At 37.6% G+C, this 7,345-nt stretch overlaps 1 pseudogene; it reads right to left on the bottom strand.

The window, feature by feature from the left end:
* Nucleotides 1-4,099: 4,099 nt before the first annotated feature.
* LOC150059772 (DNA polymerase iota pseudogene) lies at nt 4,100-6,201 on the bottom strand (annotated as a pseudogene).
* Nucleotides 6,202-7,345: the final 1,144 nt, after the last annotated feature.

The raw sequence follows: 7,345 nt of genomic DNA on the forward strand, positions 1-7,345 counted from the left end.
ATATTTTAATAAACACATATAATGAACAACCATTTTAGTTTTGTCAATGCAGACACACTTGGTTTTCAAATACTAAAATCTTTTTAAAATATTTCATATGTGAAAAAATAAATTTTAGCTGTTCACCAGTTGGTCATGCCCATAATCCTAGCTACTTCATGAGCCTGAGATCTGAGAATTGCAGTTCAAAGCCATCCCAGGCAGGAAAGTCTATGAGACTCTTATCTCCAACTAACCAGCAGAAAACCAGAAGTAGAGCTGTGGCTCAAGTGGAAGAGCACTAGCCTTGAGCTAAAGAGCTCAGGAATAGCGCCCAGACCTAGAGTTCAAGCCACATGTGCCCCCCCAAAATATATAATAAGTAACCATGTTAATGTCTCTAGAGTTCTAATAATGCATTTGAAGAATATTGGCTCACCAACTAACAGGGCTCATTGAATAAGTACTGGTTAATTGACTCACATTATCTTGGAACTCATTGTAAAATATTAGCTTTTTTGATATCTATGTTGCAGTATCAGAAATTTGGAAAAAACTATATTTTTCAAAAACATAAATTCTTCCCAATATCCTAATTAAAATTTGATATCAGCTATTTCTTTCTGTTGTGTGAGTCATACTTCTAAATCAACGCCCAAACTGACAAATATTTAGCTTATGTGCAACAGTTCATGCTTCAGAAAATCCTTTGTGATACCACTTTGCACTTTAACTGTGAGATCTTTAGAAGGGTTAGGGAATTTTCTAAAGAATTACATACAACCCATGAAGCACAAAACCAAAATAAATATATAAAGCTATTTCATGGCAAAGCCCCAATTTCTATATAATTTCACAAGTATACATCAACTTGTACAGCCAACAAATTTTTCTGGAGTAATAGTGCAAGTACCCTTAGCATTTCCCAGGACCCTTTGCTCTATTTCTCTACTTTTTTTTTAGAAATGGCATCAAAAATTGCAGAAGTTTTCACATACAGCCTTCCATCTGGCAACAGATAAAGCTGGCAGGAACAGCTAGTTTTTAAGAGGTGTGAACAGAATTGATTTCTACATATTGCTGGATGTGTTCCCAAGTATTTTCTCAGCCACAACTATACATGGTGTTGCAAATGAGCTGTATCATAGGCTATTTTCTGATATTTACTAGGTCACACACCTACGTCTCTTAGAAGCACAGGGTAAGAGTGATATCCATTCATCAACACATAGCAGGACAGAAATGACTGTCATATTATTTAGGATGAAGGTGGAAATAATGGTTACCAAGAATTTAGGGGTAATAAAGCTAAGCTTCTGCTGAAGACAGAACACAACGAGTGAAATGAAAGTCACACTTGCTCAGAGAAGATTCAGAATTTAGAGGAAAGAAAAGTGCAGAGGGTGTAATTGAAGAGAACCATCATAAACAAAGTATGCTCTCTGTCAGCAATCAATTCTTGTTTAGGATTTCTGGGGTTAAAATGGAGAAACAAGCAGAAACATTCTATTTTCTGCAAGGTCATGATATAAGAAAACAACTTGTTTCTTATTTGAAAAATATAGGACGCCTAATAAAATTTTTTGAGCCTCATTTTCTATGTACAGTAGAATAAATATTAAACCAATCTAATAATATTCAAGCATTCCATTTAAGAATTTGAAGTCATTTTATATATTGAATGCCTTGTTTATGATTGGAAATGATCACATGTCTTCCAGATGAGTATCATTGCTCATTACCAACTTACTTAGGCATGCAAAATGATTATGATATGATAATTTTCTATTGATTATGGGTGCATATTTCATATCACTCATTTTGTGGAAGAAAGCTAAAAGGCAAGTTTATTTTATTTGTTTGTTTGTTTGTTTATTTGTTTGTTTGCCAGTCATGGGGCTTGAACTCAGGGTCTGGGCATTGTCCTTGGGCTTTCTCAAGGCTAGAGCTCTACCACTTGAGCCACAGTACCACTTCTGGCTTTTTCTATGCATGTGGTACCGAGGAATTGAACCACAGTCTTCATGCATGCTAGCCAAGCACGCTAGGCTAAATTCTGCCCCCGAATGATGTGTCTTTGTTTGTTGTTGTTGTTATTTTTTGGTCTGTCGGGCTCTTGAACTCTGGGCCAGCGCACTGTTCCTGAGTTTTCTTTAGCTCAAGACTATCACCCTACCCCTTGAGCCACAGCACTACTTCTAGTTTTCTGGTGGTTCATGGGAGATAAGAATCTCACGGATGTAGTGCCAGAGCTGGCTTTGAACTATGATCCTCAGATCTCAGCCTCCTGAGTAGCTAGGATGACAGGCGTGCGCCACCACATCCGGCCTGAATGATGTGTCTTAATATCAAACTCAGTTAAGTAATTTGTAATTCATATGAGGAAGGTAACTCACTATAAACACATCATTACCTCAGTGAACTGACAAACACATCCTGGCCATCTTTCGGAAGAGCCACTGAGCCTCTTTTGCATGCACAGTAGGCATTGTTGAATAGTGCCAGCGTTAGCAATGACTGGGCTGAGCTAAAACCATAGTGGTTATTCCTAAGCTAAGTCAAAGGAAGACATTGAGGCTAGGGATAAATGCTTAGTAGCTGGTGGCAGGTGAAGTAAGGAGGCAGCAGAGAAAAAATTTAAGAGGGAAAGGTTGGAACTTCAGGCCTTGGGTTCCACAGCTAATTAATAATGTTATGTACTCCTGAGAGCAAAGCTTGGACAAAGCCCACTTCATTCTCCCTCCTTGGTCTGGCTGATGTTCAGAGTTTAAGGTCTTGATGAGTCAACACCTCTCTCCTTTCCCCATCTCTTTCCCTGGCTGAGAACATTAGTTTTCAATGATCTTTCTTACTTTCTAGAAATCTATCATTTTACTTTGACTGCTCTGACATTCTTATTTTTTAAAAAACTACTTTTGATTAGCATGTAACTTTCCATTAGTGTATCATAATTGTAAAAAGGAGTTTCATTGTCATGATCTGTATCCCACTGAACCCATCCACTGACTCACTTCCCCTCCTCCCCCTCCCTGCTTCCTTCTTGGAGCCATTTCAACCATTTGGTTCTATTTTGATACCTGTGTAAAGCATACTTTGACATTGTTCACTCTGCTGCCATCCCCTCTCCTCTCATTCTCTCCACTCCTTCTGGTACCTACCCCCGCCTAACTGAGCCTGCTTTACACCCTGTCATTCATTGTCAATGAACACGTTGCCCATCTGAGAGAGATATGCAATATTTGACTCTCTCAGTCTGGTGTGTTGTGCTTGAATGACGGTCTCCTTTTCCAACCATATTTTTCCTGCAAATGACATCATTTCTTTTTTTTTTTAGGACAAATTCCTTTTTTTATTGTCAGGATAATGTATAGAGCGGTTACAGTTACATTTGTCAGGTAGTAGGTGCATTATTTCTCACACATCGATACCACTTCACATGTTGTTGTACCCATTTCCCTCCCCTCCAGTCCCGCCCAATCATCTCATTTTTTCCCTTTCCCTTTCCTATTTCAAATAAACAAATAAACATATATACAATAAACCAGGTAACAAAGTCAGATACTGTAACAATATGAGATTAACCATAATGGCAAAAAAAAGAGAGAAGAGAAATAACATAGTACATTAAGAACAACAATCACACAAGATAAAGCCCCTGTTTCCATATCCTAGAGTTCCTTTTATTTAGTCTCACCCTATATGACCTTATACACCTAGGTTTGGAGCAAAATTTCATTCTTACTGGCAAAATAACATCCATTTCTTTTTCTGTTTGTCAGTTGGTGAATGCTTGTACTCATGCTGCAATTTGGCCACTGGAGTAAAATGGCTCCTCAATAATGTTTGTATGTTTATTCCCTTATCAACCATGGATTTGAATATTACTTCATGTATTTTGTTAGCTGTTTGTAGTTCTTCCTTTAAAAATTGTTCAATTCATTTGTCCATTCAGTAATTGTACTTATTTTTTCTTTTAATGTTCAAGTTTGGAAGTCTTTGGGTTGTCTAGGGATGAATCATTTATCTGTTAAATAACTGGCATCCTTTAGGTTTTCTTTTATTTTTATTTTATTTTTTTGATATTGAGATTCCTTTTATTGGAAAGCAACATAAAATAGTTGTAGAAATTAGAAGATAATATTTTTACATTATTGTTTTTGTTATATTTTTAGGCTTTGTATCAGAACGTACCTCTTATGACCACTGGATTTCTACATTATTGAATATCAGTGCTTAAGAGGAGCTGCGAATCCTGCTAATCTAAGAACTATGATAACTCCCTTGCTTAAAATGTTAAGCCCCTGTTGTGGCTGTGCTTACTTATATACTATGTGGAATCTGACGCAGCTCTCTTCCACTCAGCCCACAGTTCTTTCTGGACCTCTTCTGGTAGTTCATAGAAAACTTGAGGATCAACTTCAGATGGAAAAGTGACTCTTTCTGAAGCAGAATCTTGCTTTCCTTTTTCTTTAAGTCCTTCTTGATGAGAAGCTGTTGCTGCTTGCTTATGGCTGTCTGTACTTCGATTTTTAGAGAAGAGTTGCTCACTCTGCAAATTTGGAAATGAATGGAAAACAGATACAGTAGTGTTTATATTAGAAAAATGAAATCCTTGAGATTCTTTGGGTCCTTGACTCATCCGTTCATCTTTTAATCGATTGTCTATATAGTATGAGTAATCGTTTTGGCTAGATGAGTAACAGGAATTATTGTTACTTGAGCTTGATGTTCCTGGTTCACAAGGATATGTAGAGGATACTTGCTTGCTACTGGATAAATTATCTCTAGAAGATAATGGAATATCTTTCATTTGTTTTGCAGAAAAGAAAGATAAAACTCCTCTGGAAGCATGTAGAGGACAACTCAAACTTCCTTTCTCTTGAAACTTTTCTCTAGATTTTCCAGAAAGGATTTCTTCTTGAATATCTGCAGGAAGCTGTTTGAAGACTTCTTGGTCAATCTCCTCTGGAAGTGAAGAGAGTGGGAATTCACTCACATCTTTTTCTTTAGAAACATTTGTACTGTCCAGTGGCGATTCCCCAGTTCTTATACTTTCAATTCTTCCGCTTGGTAGAAAATTCGAGCTTGTTTCTTTATCTTTGAAAAAATCTTCTGTGTGCGTGTCTTTCATTTTCTGTCCCCAGCTTCTTAACGACATGGGATGGAATAGGACACTGACGACTCTCACGACTGCAGTGCTTCTCTGATGAATACCGACGGATTATTAATCGTATTGTATGGGGCCTCCTTCCATCTTGGCATACCCTGTTCAAAAGGCTAGCAAGAAGTTCTTCCATCTTTTTTTTAGCTTCTACTTCTGATGAACATTTTTTAAATGAATCTTCTTCACTAAAGGACTGAGGTGGTCCTGAGGGCATGACAGGAGAGCTATCCTCCCCAAAACTGAGCTTCTGAATACGCTGAGCAACGGAAATTCCCAATTCCTTTTCTAATATTTTGGATGAAAAGGTTTGGAGCTCACGCACAGTACTGATTCCAAGAACCTCAAGACGTTTTGCAGTTTTATAGCCAATACCAGGCATTTCCTTTATGTGGTTCAAACTATGAATGAGATCTTGACAACTTTCAGGTAGTAGGACTGTTTGTTGATTTGGTTTAAAGACACCAGAAACTAATTTTGCCAATAGTTTATTAGAAGCTACTCCAGCACAGCCAGTGAGCCCCAGCTGATTATGCATGGCTTCCCGCATCTCTGCTGCTAGCTGAGATCCAACAAGTAGTCTCAGATGCATGATACCATGGAGGTTCACAGGTTGATTATTGTATACATGACCAGACACTGTCACTGCAGAAAGTTCATTACTTTGAAGATGCTGAAGTCTCTTCTCAATCATTTCTGTTAGATCCACAAAATTCTCATCAAATCCAAGTCTCTCAACAATGGGACTAAATTCTTCCAACAATTCTGTAACTTTGTATGACATTTCTCTGTACCGGGTTAAGTCTTCTCCATTGACTAATATCAGCTGGGGGCACTTCTCTTTTGCATCCCTGACATTCATAAGTTTCTTAACTCCAAGTTCCCTAGCTTCATAGTTGCAAGTAACCACCAAGTATTTCTGTTGAACTCCTAAAGGTTTCCCTTTCAATTCTGGATGTGAGATCATTTCTACTTGTGCATAAAAGCAATCCAGATCCACATGTACTATGACCCTGGACGAGGAACTTCGTGTTGGCAGCAACTGATCCTGAACTACTTCTCATTTACACCCAGGGAGGCCGCCCGGTTCCGCTGGTGCAGACTCGGCAGGCGCGGGAGCCTCCGGCGACGAGCCCACCGCCTCCGCGTCCTCCAGCTCCATGGCCGCCTCTTCCGCTTCCTCGTCGCGGCCTCCGGCTTCCTCCTAGGTTTTCTTTTAATTTTGATAATTCTTTCACTTGCTGGTCAGAAGGATTTTAATCTGATACACTTTAAAATTTCAACTCTTGTTCGTATTTTCCGGACAGTTGATGCTCTTTTCAGATTCGGAAAGTTTTCTAAATTTTGTTCAGCTTTTCAAAAGTATAGCACATTCCATTGGTTTTAAAAACAATTTTATGGTCTGTTTTATCTCTTCTTTGGCATTTGTTATATGGTTCCTTGTATTCATTTTTAGGGTTTGGTTGCTCTCATTTTTCTAAGCTTTTGAGATGTCCTCTTAGACTGTTTATTTGAAATCTTTCTACTTTTGAAATGTAAACACTTATCACTATAAATGTTTCTCTTAGTAATTGCTTAGTAACTGTATTGTATCATCATTTTTTTCCATTTCTATTTGTTTCAAGGATTTGGGGGGTAGGTAATAAATTTAGGGCCTGTGCCTTAAATTATGCACCTAGTATATTGTGGCCTTATCTAACTTAGTTCCTTCCTCAGTTGGTATGTTACTTTTTGAGCCATTCTACCAGCCCTGCTTTTTTGGCATATTATTTAGGAGACAGTTTCTAGACACCCAAGGTATTAGGATTACAGGTGTGAAACACAGGTACCTGGCTGTCCTTTTTATTTACTTCTCTTTTTAAATTTCTTTTACTTGTTTTTTCATTCAAACATGCATTTTTCAATTTCCTTGTATTCTTGTCCTTTCTAAAGTGTCTTTGTTAATCTTAGTTTTACTCCATTGTAGTCAGAAAAGAAACAGGATATAATTTCAATTCCTTTGAATTTCTTAGCATGTTTTGTAGCATGTTTTCAGGAGATAGTTCTGTGGGTTAATAAAAAGAAATACATTCTTTAGCTGTTAGGAGTTAATAAAATATTCTTTAGTTTTTGGGTGAAATGTCCTGTAGATGTCTATAAGATACGTGTGATACATTACATTTAAATTTGATGCAATTTTTGAGTATTTCAGTCTGGGAGACCTAT

Source organism: Megascapheus bottae, chromosome 8 (assembly GCF_031878675.1).
Source record: "Megascapheus bottae isolate mThoBot1 chromosome 8, mThoBot2.hap1, whole genome shotgun sequence".
In the NCBI taxonomy this organism is placed as follows: Eukaryota; Metazoa; Chordata; class Mammalia; order Rodentia; family Geomyidae; genus Megascapheus; species Megascapheus bottae.